Here is a 14,724-nt window from a genome sequence, read left to right as displayed (position 1 = left end):
GGGGTTCGAACCCAAGGCCTTAGTATGAAGAGCTATGTTCTGCCTCTCTCCTCCAGAACAGTTACTTGTGAATCTGATCATGCCTCCCCAAGCCTGGACTTTTCTGAAGGAATGAATGTTCTGGAACAACCCCCAACCCCCATGAATCTTTAGCCCGAATCCAGGAGTCATGGGACAGAGCTATGCTTTGGGGACACTACACTGAGTGTCAGCACACTGGGAGATATGGAGAGACTAAGACCTGGGCCAAAGGGGCCTGTTGTGGCTGACAGATGGCAGTGTGGCTCTAGGCAGAGCAGGCAGCAGGGGTTTCCTGAGTGTCTGCTTCCTGTGTCATGCAGTGACATCACTGGCACACTCGATGTCAAGGATTAAACTCAGGATCTCATGCTTGTGACTCGTGTATTTTAGTTACTGCTCCACCACTCTGCTCTCTCATTGCTTAGCTGCATGCCCTGAACCACTCTCCTCCTGGCCAAGTGACTCCCCACACCACACTTCTCTCCCCACCAGCAGTCATGGGCACTGCCAGGGCCGAGGTCCAGGTGGGGCTTTTAGATTTCTCACAAGCTTAGGTTCAGGGCTGGCAACAGGAAGTCTGGAGAAATCCTTAAGCCAGATGTGGAGGGAGGTTCTAAAAATATGGGCATTTAGGGCCTGTGGGACAAGATGCCTCTGGGCTTCTGCTCTTGCACAGAGAGTTTAGGGATAGACAGTGATAAGAACAGCCATCAGAGGTCATCTGTATTGTGGGTGTCCCTCCCTTGCCCCTGCCCCCAGCCCTGCAGAAATGGCATCAGACCATCTGTCCACTCATGGCTTCCTTAGGCCAGGTATAGCTGTCCAGTGAGAAGGAGTCATAGTCAGGAGTGTAGACCAGGGAGCAAACAAACACCTCCTTGTCCAAAGGTTCTGGGTAGTAAGTGTCCAGGTTGTGCTTGTAGGCATATGTGAGGACCTGTGAGATGGTGGGGATGAAGGATGAAGGGCCTTTAGTGTGCCCCTAAGGAGGGCAACAGGTAGGGGAGCAGGGACAGTTAGGAGGACTATATACTATGAAGCTCCTCAATTCTAGGAAATGAAAAAACACAAACAGTAATATGGGGCCAGGTAAAAGTGCAATCATTGTAATGTGCAGTGACCAGGGCTCAGGCTCCCAGTCCCCATCTGCAGGGGACACGCTGCACATGTGATAGAGCAGTGCTGCAGGTGTCTCTCTGTCTCCATCTCCCTCTTCCCTCTCAATTTCGCATTCTATCCAATAAATATTACAAATATTAAAAATGACTTGGGAAATAAATACTACAGGTATTTTCATAGCAGCACTATTTGTATCAACCCAAGTTTCAAAGCAACCAGATGCCCAATGACAGATGAGTCGCTAAGAAAGTGGAGCACTGGTGGGACACTGATCAGCTGTTAAAAATGACAAGGTCATCTCCTTTGCCTCATGTGGATGGAACTTGAAGAAATCATGTGAAGTGAGATCAGCCCCAAATAGAAGGATGAATAATGGATGTTGTCACTCACAGGCTGATCTTAACAGTCAAGGACAGAAAGGGAAAACAAGTAAAATTGAACTGAGTTTCATGTATTGCACAAAAACAGCAAAGGATTTTTGGGAAGGAGGCAGCAAAAGGGCTGTGGGGAGCTTGGAGGGAGGGTTTCTGGTGCACGGTGGAACAGAAGGACCTAAGTTAGAATTGAGAGTGTTCTGCAGATGACACATTGTACCCATGTGTCCACAACTGTCCTGTAAACCACTATCCAGACAACAAAACAGTAAAAAATTGGTTTAATCAACAAAAAAGATGTAAAGATATACATGTATATGTATATTAATAGAAATAACAATATAATAATGTCCTCAGCACTCCTGGAATCATCAAAGTTAACTTCACTGCTTCACATTTGTTTTTTCCATCAGGGATATTTCTGGGGCTCAGTGCCTGCATAACTCCACTATTCCCTGTGGCCATTATTTTTTAATGAGACAGAGATACTGGGAGATAGAATTAAGAGACAGAATTAGAGGGAGAGACAGAAGGGGAGCCACCTGCAGTACTGCTACACTGCTTATGAAGCTCCCCCTGGAGATGGGGATCTGTGGCTTGAACCTGGGTAACTTGTGCTCTCTGCGAGGTGAGCCACCACCTGGCACCTCTGATTTATGTTTATGGCTTGGGCTCTCAGGTTCCATTTCTGGTTCCATACAGTCTTCTGTGTATACACGTGTGCATTCACACATATGTGCATACATAAGATGCACATGTATACACATGTGCAGCCATGTCTTCACATACCTGTGTGTGCACAAACATAAGTGGGAGCCCTGGGTGAGAGCATGGTTGACAGGAAGCAAGGAGGGTTTAGCCCAGGCAGCACATTCCCAGCATCCTCTGCACCATTCTCCCCTCCTCCCTCAAGCCACAGAGAAGGCCACTTGCCTCTCTGCCAGTGTCACAGGGCAGAGGTCCTCACCTTGATGGCGATTCTCAGAGACACATCTCTGATGGAACTGAGGGGCAGATATAGCTGAGGGGCAACAACTCACGGAAAGTCTGAACTTCACCCATTCAAGTAGGAAGGCCTGGAAGCTTCTTCACAGTCTGGGTGCCAGTAGCTAACCCCCTCCAGTCTCCCAGACTCCCGTATCTCCAAACTCAGTGGCCAGTCACCTAACTCAAGTTGGACGTGCTAAGATCAACCCAGTCTGGAAAAGAGAAATTTCCCATGAGTGGTCATCCCACTTCCGGTTATCTTGTCCATCTCCAAAACTCTCTCCCTTTACACTGTCTGAACTGGAAGACGCTTTGAAGAGGGTTAAACCGGGAACAGCTGCTGGCTATGATAACATAACCCCAGAACTCATTCTTAACCTGGGCCCCGCTGCAAAGAAGTGGCTCACTTCATTCCTCTCCCACATCTTGGAATCTGAGTCTATGACCAAAGTTTGGCGTCGTACGAAGGAAATAGCGGTTTTGAAACCAAAGAAAGACCCAAAACTGGCCACCAGCTATAGACCAATTTCTCTCCTCTCTGTGTGTTACAAACTCCTTGAGAGGCTGCTTCTGTCACGTATTTCTCACCTTACAGAGAAATTCCTATCACCTGCCTAAGCTGGTTTCCGCCCAGAAAGATCTACCTGCGAACAAGCCCTGGCCCTCTCAACTTACATTGAAAATGTATTCCAGAAGAATTTAAAGACGGGTGCTGTCTTTGTTGATCTCACAGCAGCCTATGACACGGTCTGGCACCGTGGTCTCCTAGTCAAGATCTCAAGATGCCTGCCTCCATGGGTTGCCAACATTATATCGTTTCTTCTCCAAAACAGAAGATTCCAGGTGCATCTGGGTGACAAGTCTAGCAGATGGAGGCTTGTCTCAAGTGGCCTCCCCCAGGGCTCTGTTCTGGCTCCTACGCTATTTAAAATTTACATCAATGACCTCCCAGAAACTTCTTCAAGGAAGTTTATCTACGCCGATGACATCTGCTGTGCAACTCAGGCATCCAAGTTCGACATCCTCGAGGAAACACTCACGAAAGACATGTCTCTGATATCTGATTACTGTAAAAAATTGCGACTAATCCCTAGCACTGCAAAAACGGTATCATCTGTTTTCCATCTACACCATGCCTCGGCTTCAAGTGAGCTTAATGTGCAGCTAGGCGATACGAGAATCCGGCATGAAGCCCAGCCAGTCTATCTTGGCGTTACTCTCGATCGCACTCTGTCATTTCACAAACATCTCATAAAAACTGCAGCAAAGGTGGGCGCAAGGAATAACATCATTGCAAGACTGGCCAGCTCCTCATGGGGCGTGAGCGCTACCACACTACAATCATCATCTCTGGCATTATGCTATTCCACTGCAGAATACTGTGCCCCAGTATGGTTCCGTAGCCCCCATGTCTATTTGGTCGATTCCAAATTATATTCCTCCATGAGGATAATTTCTGGAACCATCCGTTCCACCCTGGTTCCATGGCTGCCAGTTCTTAGCAACATCGGCCCGCCAGATATTCATCGGGATGCGCCATCATCTAAGTTCATTTCCCCCGTCTATGCTCGACCAGACCTGCCAATATACGGGGATATCTTCGCCCACCCTGTCCAACGCTTGACGTCTCGTCACCCAATCTGGTCCCCTACGCCTACACTGAACTTCTCTGTTCCAGACTCTTGGAAACAGAGTTTTCAGTCAGCTGAGGTAAAGAACAAACACCTCATCACAGACCCCTGCAAGTGTCAACCCGGCTTTGACCTAGCATGTTATGATTGGGCCCTCCTCAGTTGCTATCGAACAGGCCATGGCCAGTGCGCCGCTATGTTCCATTGCTGGGGAGCCAGAGACGACCCGAACTGCCCCTGCGGCTACAGACAGACTATGACCCACATAGTCAATGACTGCCACCTCTACAGATTCATAGGAGGTCTCCAAACTCTACATCAGGCTCAACCTGACGTTGTTGACTCATTACAGAAGAAGGGCAAACGCTAGAAGAAGAAGAAGAGACACATCTCTGATGGAGCTGAGGGGCGGATATAATCTCCCCTGCAACAGGTGCTGCTCAGACACCTCCTGGGAAATTTCTTGGGGGGGTCGGTGAGGTTGGGAAGGGGAGGAGGGAGTGGGAAGAGAGAAATAAGCTGAGTTTGGCCATTTCCAGAACAAAGGCAAAGTCTGAGCCTTGGCTTCTGGGGGGGGGGGAGTGTTTGGGGGAGGTTGGCACTGAATAAACTCTCAGAAACACTCAGCATCACTCACTACAACAGGGAGACACTCCAGCAGTTGAGTACAGGCCCCCCAAGCCTGAGGGTGCGCCTTGCATGTGCCAGAGCTGAGCAGTCTCTCTCCCCCTCTCTTCCTCTCCCCCACCATCAAAATAAATATTTAGTCAAATATAGCTGGTCTTATGAATGCCCAGAGTTGTCCAGAAAAAAAATCCATGAAGCACGTCCAGTGCAAAGTCTTCTAAGAATGGAAGCAGACTAAATGCCCATCAAGAAATGGTGGACTGAGCAAGTTCCAAGATATATATTCCATGGAATACTACTCTATGACCAAAAAAAAACTTGACATTATGACCTTTGGGACAACATGGATGGAATTAGAGGTGATTATGCTTAGTGAAATAAATAAGATAGAAGATATCTATCAGATGGTTTCCCTCATAAGTGAAATCTAGAGAGTGGGTACAGATGAACTTGAAAAGAGGAGGAGGATAAGAAAGAGGAGGAGGAATAGTAGTAGGAGGAGAAGCAGCACCTGAAGCAGCAGATTTTGTAAGACTTGTGAGAACTATGGTGGTTATCTTTGGGAGGTGGAAGGGTGGGGATACAGAACTTTGGTGATGAGCGTGGTGTGAAACTATACACTGTAAAATCTTATAATTTACTATTAATCAGAAATTTTAAAAAGTGGGAAAAAAATCTTCTGGGGCCAAGGAGACAGCAAGCATAGTGCTTCAAAAGACTTTCCTGCCTGAGGCTCTGAGATCCCAGGTTCCATCCCTGCCCACCACCATCAACCAAAGCTGAGCAGTGTTCCATAATGAGCAAATCAATTCAAACCAACACACAAACTACAGTGACTATATCAGGGCCGGGAGTTAACTCACCTGGGAACATAGGGGCTTTCCCAGATGTGAAACCCAGTCCAGGCCCAGCTCCCACAGCACGGGGGAAAGGGGAAGCTTTGGGGCTATGGGGCCTCTCCCCTCTCCCTCCTTTATCTGAAAAAGTTAGCCCAATGTGCTGAAGCTGGTGACAAGAACAGAAAGGACCTTCATGTCCACACTTTACCTGGAGGGGTATCCACCCCCTTTTTCTGAGTTGGGACAGATACTCAGACATGCACCCTACCTTTGCTTCTGGAAAGTTTCTGTGGGCTTCCCCAGCAAGTGGCCTACCTCTGCAGTGAGGAGGAAGAGCTCATCAGGGATGTTCCACACATCACCTGCGATGACACCCAATGCCAACCCTGGGAACACGTAAGCGTTGTTGCCCTGCCCAGGCATCAAGGTGTGGCCATCTTCCAGGGTCATGCACTCAAAGGGGCTGCTGCTGGAAAAGATGCCCCAGCAATGGGGTGGGGCTAGGGGGACAGAGCTGGGAGCCCCTTGCTAGGTCCTAGAACCTGCCTATCTCAGCCTGCCCACCTACCTGCCCTCCAGCTGCCCACCTGCCTGCCCATTCACCTGTCCACTTGGACACCCACCCAGTTGCCTGCCAGCCCCACTGCTCTTGGGCCATGTCCATGGCTCCTCCAGGCTCCCAGGCCCCATCGTCATCTTCCCCTGGAGAGCTCGTCTGCCCACCTGGTAAGGGCCTGCTGACCTGGGTGGCATGGTAGCACTGCTCAGCTGTGCACTCGGCCCTGCTGGTGGGGTTGCTCAGGGCGAAGATGATGGGACGCTCGTGGAAGGAGGCCGTGTCCCTGAGGAGTTGCTCTGTGAAGGCACCAGCCATGACTGCCACACCTGGGAGCCGGCACATGAGGGAGGAGTCACAGCTAGATTATTTGATCTTGGCCAGTATAGCTAAATGTGTTAATTACTACTATTGCTACTGCTATTGCTAATGCTACTGCTACTGCTACTACTACGGCTTCTGGTGACACCAGGCTTGACCCTGGGACCTCAGAGCCTCAGGCATGGAAGGTATCTGAGCCCTTCTGGAAGCCTCAGTGCTCTGGCTTTGGAACAGGGTGGGGAACACTGTCACATGCGATACCACCTACACCCCAGTCAATCCCCTCCATGTAATATCTGAGAGAGAGGTGAGAAAGACAGAGAGATAAAGACACCATGGCATCACCCTATTATCCATGGAGCTCTCCTGGTGGCAGGATACCAGGGCTTGAACCCAGGGTCAGGTGACTCAAACTCTCTCTTCTCAGTCCAATCCTATAATACTATAATATTTTATTTTATTTTATTTTATTTTTTGCCATCAGGGTTCTTGTTGGGACTCTATGTCTGCACAGCTCCACCGCTCCCAGTGGCCCCCTTTCCCCTATTTCCTCCAAAGAGAAACACAGAGGGAAGGGGGGCACTGCAGAATAGCTCCACCTTTGAGAAGCTCCCCTCCTGTAGCAGCTCCCTTTGGTGACATGGGACTTGAACTCAGGCCTTCAAGTCTGGTCACATGTGTACTCTGCCAGGAGGGCTCCTGCTGTCCCCATAGTCCCAAGACTTTTACCCTGTAGCTGCTCAACAAAAGCTGTGGCCTGAGCAGAGAGAGCTTTGCCAGCATGGAGTCTCAATACCTCCGAGCCTGGCCGACCCTCCTACCTATGATGGTTGTGGGCTTCACCTGCTGCACCACCTCCTCCAAGGAGCCCATCTCAGCACAGTCCTGTGCAAAAGTCTCTTTTTCAGGGCTCAGATGGCTCCTCCCCTGCAAAGACAGAAAGAAAGGGTGTAGCTGTGAGGAACCTGGGGAGAGTTGCTGCATTTGAGCCACAGAGAGTACTCTGTACTTCTTTCTGAGAGAGAGAAATAGAGAAAGAGAGAGAGAGAAATTCACACACACACACACACACACACACACACACACACACACACACACACACACATGGAAGGGGAGCCATCACAGCACCAAAGCTCTCAGTACAGCGACACCCTCCCATGTGGTGCTAGGGTTTGAATGTGATTCAAGTGCATGGCAAGGCACACACCCCGCCCACTGAAATATATGGCTCTTGGATGCAGGTGTCCATGGTTCTTATACTTTAATGTTATTATTATTATTATTATTATACCCAGCATTGTTATTGCCCAGGCTCAGTACTTACATAACTCCACTACTCTTGGTGGTCTCTATTTCCTTTTTCCTTTCTTTCCTTCTCCCCTCTTCTCCTTTTCTTTACTTTTCTTTTTTCTCCCCTTCTTTTATAGAGACAGAGAGTGACAGAAAGGGAGTAAGGAGAGACATCTTAAGCCTGTTCTGCTATTCGGGAAATTTTTCATTTGCAGGTCAGGACCAGGCACTTGAACCCAGGTTCTCACAAATGGGAACGTGTGTGCTCTACTGTCGCGTCTCTGGCAGGGTGCTCTACTGTCGCGTCTCTGGCGGGGGGGAAAGGTAACGGACCAGTTCTTTCTCGCTCACGACAGGGGTGACATGAAGTAAAAGACACCAGGGAGCTCTCCAGCGTGCTCATAACTCGTTTATTAGCAAGGTGGACATGAGTTAAATAGAAAACCAAACAAAGGGAATTATTGAAATATGTCAGAAATTACAGGTTTCTTAAAGGCCGGCTTGGCCCTATCGTAGGGGGCTGGTATCACAGGAATTGATGAGATACAAGACAGTTATTCTCCATGATGCAGCAACTTAATAATCTAAGGGTATTTGAGAGAAGCATAGGGGTTAAACCAGAAGGGTGAGACAGAGAGAAGATGGATATCAAAAAGCCATATAGTTTGGAATTTCTCTTGTCTGGGGTCTGAGGTGTGTGATGAAGTGTGTTCTTCTGTGATCAGAAGGTAACATTGAATAAGTGAATCTGCAGCCATGTGGCCTGCAGTTAATAGAGGGTAGTATTGGGGTTTCTGTGGGCCTGAGAGTCAAGAAGGAAAGAACTAAGTCTGAGTTTCCCCCCTTTTGCTCATCTCAGTTGAGAGAGACTTACCAAGAGGTTATCTTCTCAGACCTCCATCCAAGGACAGGGGTGGTTCTCCCTAAGCTCTATCAGGTTTACACATAGTCCCAACACTCTACCAGATGTGCCACCTCCTAGCCCCGGTATTTACATTTTCAGCTCTGACCTTTGAACAGTTTTGTGGGTCCCTCTCCCCAGTTTTCTAAGCTAGTGGAATCTGGGGCTTGAGTTCAGGCTCTAAGTGACATCTGAGTGGGGTCACTCTGTGCTGCAGGGTAATTACATTTCTCTCTGTTTCTCTCTCCTTTTTCCCCTTTCTGTTTCTCTCTATCTCTTCCTCTCTACATAAAAAAGCAGCCAGAACTAATGAAGCAGTGTAGGAACTGAGCCCCAATGGTAACCCTGGTGGCAAAATCAATCAAGCCATCAATCCAAATAAAGAGCAGGCCCTGCCCTCCTCCTCCTCCTCTCTCTCCTGCCTGCCAGACTTGCCTCCTCACAGATGAGCACCCCATCTCCAGCTACTGTAAGATACCCCATGTCTTGCCCCCAGGCCAACCCACCTTGACAATGAGTCCCCTGGAGTCCACCATCCAGATCTTCTTGGTGGCCTCAGCCGCAGGGATGCCTTCCTGCTCCAGGGCCATGACCAGGAGGTGAGTGATGCCCAGGGCAGCCTGGGGGTGCCACACAGTACAGGCTCAGACCCAGGGAGGTAGCAGCCAGCCCTCCTCCCTCCACACCTGGGGGACGCAGGGATCCTCAAATGAGGGAGGATGCAAAAAGCCCACAGGTCTGGAGGTTCCTCCAATGCAGTGCCCGTGCACATGGCAAAGGAGTGCAGTGTCCAGATGAGGCATTGTGCCAGGCTGCCTCTAGGCTTCTCCATTTCCTGGCAGTACCTACCTCCCCAGCGGAAGATGAACACATGGCTAGAGAGCCGGCTTCTGGTGACCCACAGAGCCACAAGGATCCCAGCCACTGCCAGGGAGGCTGTGCCTGTGACAGAGCAGAGTGGGCTCAGCTACTTGGTGGGGGTAGGGGGTGCCCCATATGTCCAGCTGGCTCCCAGAGAGACCGAGGAAGACCTAAGTAGCAGTCTGTTATGTAAAGACAGAAGCTGCTGTGTAGCCCTCCCACTCAGAAGCAAACACAGGAATGGACCAGATCAAATAATGATAATCTTGTGGATGTTAAAGCCAATGAATGGGAACCAGAAGGGAAGAGAGGCTCTTTGGGGAGAGGTAGGAAATCAGGGTCAAGGGATGCTGATTTTCTTTCTCCCAACATCCTACCCTCCAAACACACACACCAGCCCTTTATATTGATTTGCTGTGTGGGGACTCAAGCACAGTCTTTGGCCTACATTTTATGCCTAGTGGATCACCAGGGCCTAACACTACTGCAGACAGGGGAGAATAGATTTGAACATGAATTTACAGCTTGGTTTGCATCGCATGTATATTGTCTGGGGGCCTAGTAGTAGGAGGTCTCTTGGGCTCATGAAATCATATTCAACTCAAAGAAACTTCCAAGGCCAAGTCAGGGAGTCACAAATCTGAACTCACAGATCTTATGACACAAAAGATAGATATCTTTCCCTGAATGACGAGAGGCCCTCGAAATCCAGCAAAGAAGTCTCTGGTCCCCTTTTTGAATAGGTATTTCCCGCCAACCGTCTTTAATATTAATTTCTTGGAGTATAAAGATGTGTTTCTGCCAACCTGATGATTTTTGAGCCCCTGTAAATCTTCCCTAGAAGAATTCCAGGGTTTCCTCAGCCTGGGAACCTATTTCAGCGCAGCCTTCTGCCTCTCAGAGGAGGGATTGTGCTCTGACCAGCAGATGGCTCAAAGACCATCAGCAGAACAGCCTCAAGGCTGGGCCTTGGTCCTGGGAGTGGAATGTTCTCTCTGGTGGCTGGAATCTGATTAACCCTGATAGTATCCACTGCCACCTTGCTTCCTGCTCTACTGCACACAGTTTGCTCCCCCAGGTCACCAAATATACTTTTCCTAGACCTCTGAGCAGCACCTTGACCTTTGAACATTGGTACTCTCTACCCCAGCAGTGTATGTGGCTTCCTGAGCCCCCCAACACCTTGGCTGCCTTGCTGGCTTTGGGTGTTCTCCCTGGGGTGCCATTGGAAGCTCCCTTTGGAGGAAAAAGTTACTCCCCCCACAACACACAGTTCAGCCCAGAACCTCAAAGGCTGAACAACAAGTCTTGAGCTCTACAACAGAAGGTTTGTTTTTTTCTCCAACATTGACTTTCATGGGGGTTGGGGGTGGCTCTTGGGTGACATATTAAGGACTTAGAAAGGGGGGATCAGAAGTTGGCTCACCCTGTAGAGTGTACACATTACCATATATAAGGTCCTGGGTTCAAGTCCCCCAGCCACCCTAAGGGAGCTTCTGCAGAGGGGTGGGGGCTTCTCAAGTGGTGGAACAGTACTGTGGTATCTCTCCTTCCCTTGAAGTCTTTCATTCTCCATCTCAAGGCAAAAAATGGTCATTGGGAGTAGTGGAGTCAGGCAGACACTGAACCCCAGTGATAACCCTGGTGACAAAGAGAGAGAGAGAGAGAGAGACCATAGCACCTCCAGTGTGTGGGGGCTGGGCTCAAACCTGGGTTGTGCACAGGAGAAAGGAGTGCACTATCTGAATGAGCTGTTGTGCCTGTCTCCTTCAAAGCCTCCCACCTTAACCATGTTTCTTTCAAATATGTATATTTATTTCATATATATGTAGTCTATCTTTCTTGCTAACATTTATTTTTTATTTACTTTATTTATTTTATCTGGTAGAGCAGAGAGAAACTGAGAGGGGGGAGGTAGAGAGAACCTCCAGCACTGCTTCACCACCTACGAAGCTTTCCCCTTGCAGGTAGCAACAGATTGAGGACTTGAACTTGGGTCCTTGCGCATGATAATAAAGCCCTTAACGAGGTACACCACCACCCAGGCCCCAATACTTCATATATCTGTATGTGTGTATTTCAAATATGTATATTCAAGAGGGATTTCATTATTTATCCATTTATTTTTTAAACAAAGCACTGCTCAGTTCAAACTTATGGTTCTGCTGGGATTCTACCTGTACCTCAGAGGCTCAGGAGTGAAAGCCTTTTTGCAAAACAACTGCAATGTCTTTTCAGGATGCTAAGCCCCAGATTCTTGGTCACCTGACAAACCCTTCAGACCAACTAGGGAATGAGGGCTGAATAGTGGGCCAATGTGGCCTCCAGTTTAACCATTTATTGTAGAAGGTGGGCTTGTTGGATGCTAGCCATAGTGACTGGCCAGCTGTCCCTGTGGGCCCATTGTCAGCTCCGTGTCATTAAGTTGGGTCACTTAATGGAAGCCACAAGTGGCCACTGGGAGGCATAAAAGTGATGGGACCGGGTGTGCCCTCACTCCCATCTACCCCCATGGACACAGGGACCAGGGCAAAACCAGGGAAGACCAGGTGGGCTTCCCTCTCCCCAGCCTAGTGTGGAGTTGCTGGACTCCAGCAAGGACTCTCTTATCACCACCTCCTTTTTGGTGTCTTCTGGGACATTCCTGGTCTCAGACAGACCAGCAATAGTTCCCAGAGTCGTAGCCACGTATTTCCTCCTAAATTCTGAAGAGAGTCTACCCAAGGATGCAGGACCCAGGCACCCACCCCACCTCCCAACCCCAACCCCTGGACTGCTTTACTTGGCCTGCTCTGACTCAGCATGACAGCAGCTCTGCCAGAGCCAGAGGGAAAGGCAGGGGCAGCAGGTGCAGCATGCTCTTACACTGGGCTGGCAGTGAGCAGGACTGTTCCCCAGAGAGTCCTTTCCCTGTGGGGTGTCCTCTATCTGCAGTCACAGGCCCATGTGTTGGCTGTGGGGACAGCTTTCTAGTCCCCACTGTTGAGGGCCCCTGGACACAGTCTGGACCCTCCTGGGCACTTCCAATGCAGAACGTGCTTGACAGTGTCTGCTAGCAGCCCCTCCCGTCCCCTGTGGTCTTCAAGGCCACCAGAAAGGGGACCCACTACTCACACTTCATCATTCCCTGTAAATGTAAACATGAAGGACATCTGGTTGAGAGAGAGAGAGAGAGAGAGAGAGAGAGACATCTGCCATACTGCTTTAGTACTCATGAAGCTTCCTGCAGCAGATGAGGACTGGGGGCTTGAACTTGGGTCCTTGAGCATGATAACCTGTATGATCTACTAGCCATGCCACCATATGATCCCCATATATTAGCATTTTAAACATTTACTGTATCTGCCTCAGGTCTTTGTTAGCTACTTCTTGTGGAGAGAGGCTGAAACTGTGGCTCACAAAGGTGCTCTGTCCTAGTCCAGTTTGCACTTGCTGGTTGCATTATTTAGAATGCCCTTTACATGTTTCATTGCATTTTTTGCCACCAGTGTTCTTGATAGGGCTCAATACCTACTATATATATATATATATATACATATATATATATATATGATAGACATCAAGAGACAGAGAAATTAAGAGTGAGAGAGATAGAAAGAGGAGAGACACCATAACACTGCTCCATTGCTCATGAAGCTTCCCTCTTGTAGGTTATCCCATGTGGTGTCCAGAGGCTAGACCCTGCGACCTTGTACACAGTCACAGATATATGCAGTCATGTAATACTCATCTCCCTGGATGCAGCCATGGTCTCCAAGGTCTAGACCAGGGAGCAGTGGTTTAGCAAAGCCCCAGAACTCTCTCCCAGGTCACAGTGAAACCTGATCCATGAGGCAGTGGAGCCCCAGTAGCACGCTGGCAGCAGGTGGTCCTGTGTGAGGGAGTCAGTCCTAGATACTCAGTCCCAAGGCAGAACCTACCTTGCATGTCATCATTTAACATGCAGTACTTGTTTCAGTACTTGTTTAGCAGAAGGTAGGCATTGGCATTGGTGATGCCCTCAAACTGGACATGGCAGTGGATTCCGTATCTGAGTGGAGAAGTCAGTGAGCGTATATGCTACTATGCAAGAGGTCCTGGGTTTGAACCTCAGCCACAACATGGGGGCACCAGTGGAGGGGGGAGTGGCTTCACAAGTAATGGACCAGCGCTGTGATTTCTCTTCTCCTCTCTGTGTCTCTCCTCTCTATCTCTCTGTCACTCACCCTTTATCTAGAGGAAAGAAAAATAAATGGCTTCTGGGAGCTATGGAGCTGTGCAGGCACTGAGCCCCAGCAATGAGTTGAAAGGGTGACATACCGAAAGGGATAGAGAGCTAGAGAAGGGGAGACACCTCCACAGCACTGCTCCTCTGCACAGGAAGTGTCCCCCCTGCAGGTGCTCACAGATAGTGGCTTGGGATTCAAACCAGGGTCCTCTGGCCTTATAACATACGCACTCTACCAGACAAGCCCCATAGTGCCTTGTTGCTCCCTATTTTTTGTTGGGGGTCAGGCATAAAACAGAAAGAAACAGCACTGGTCCACCAGGCATAAAATTCCCCTGGTGTTGGGATGCACCCATGTGGTGCTGGGATTTGAACCCAGCACTTTCAGCTACTCCCAGCTCCTTGAAGAGTCCCTGAAGAGCCACTGAGACACGCAGTTCATTCAGTTCCTCATCCTGTGTCGGGGGGCTCTGCTCCAAGAGAAGCCAGAGCACTGTGGGCAGCGCTGGCTTATTTAGGCCAGAGGACAACCTCTGTGGGCATTTCTGGATGACATCCCTCTGGCTCTTCTCCACACATCCACCACACTCCTGCCCCTTTGAGCCTCAGCCTCATGTGTCCTCTTCAGCATACTCGTCCCTTCAGGTACATTTTCAGCTCCTTTTTCTGGATCTTTCTTTTTGGTTCCAAGTATGTGTGTGTAGCTGGTTGATGGGATTTGGGGCAAGACAGAGTGAGCAACTCACTGGCCTTAGCTGGACTTCCCTGGGCAGTTCTCCGCAAAGTGAGGGCACCATCATTCCAGGGCAGAGATGTCCCCTCATTAATCTTACAGCCAGCATCCACAGGACCTGCTCACTTACTCAACCTGGCCCCAGGTAGGGGTGAGGTATCCTAAATGCTAGAACCTTCTGTGGGAAGGACACATTTCCCCTCCACTCATAACATCCTATAGCCTGCCTCCAGTCAGAACAGCTCAGGCCTGGAGGT

At 49.4% G+C, this 14,724-nt stretch overlaps 1 pseudogene; it reads right to left on the bottom strand.

Annotated features, from left to right (window-relative positions):
- Nucleotides 1-796: 796 nt before the first annotated feature.
- LOC132533981 (NADP-dependent malic enzyme, mitochondrial-like) overlaps nucleotides 797-14,724 on the bottom strand; it is a 37,312-nt pseudogene continuing 23,384 nt past the window's right edge.

This window comes from Erinaceus europaeus, chromosome 17, assembly GCF_950295315.1.
Source record: "Erinaceus europaeus chromosome 17, mEriEur2.1, whole genome shotgun sequence".
NCBI classification, from domain to species: domain Eukaryota; kingdom Metazoa; phylum Chordata; class Mammalia; order Eulipotyphla; family Erinaceidae; genus Erinaceus; species Erinaceus europaeus.
This window is presented reverse-complemented; position numbering and strand designations above follow the sequence as displayed.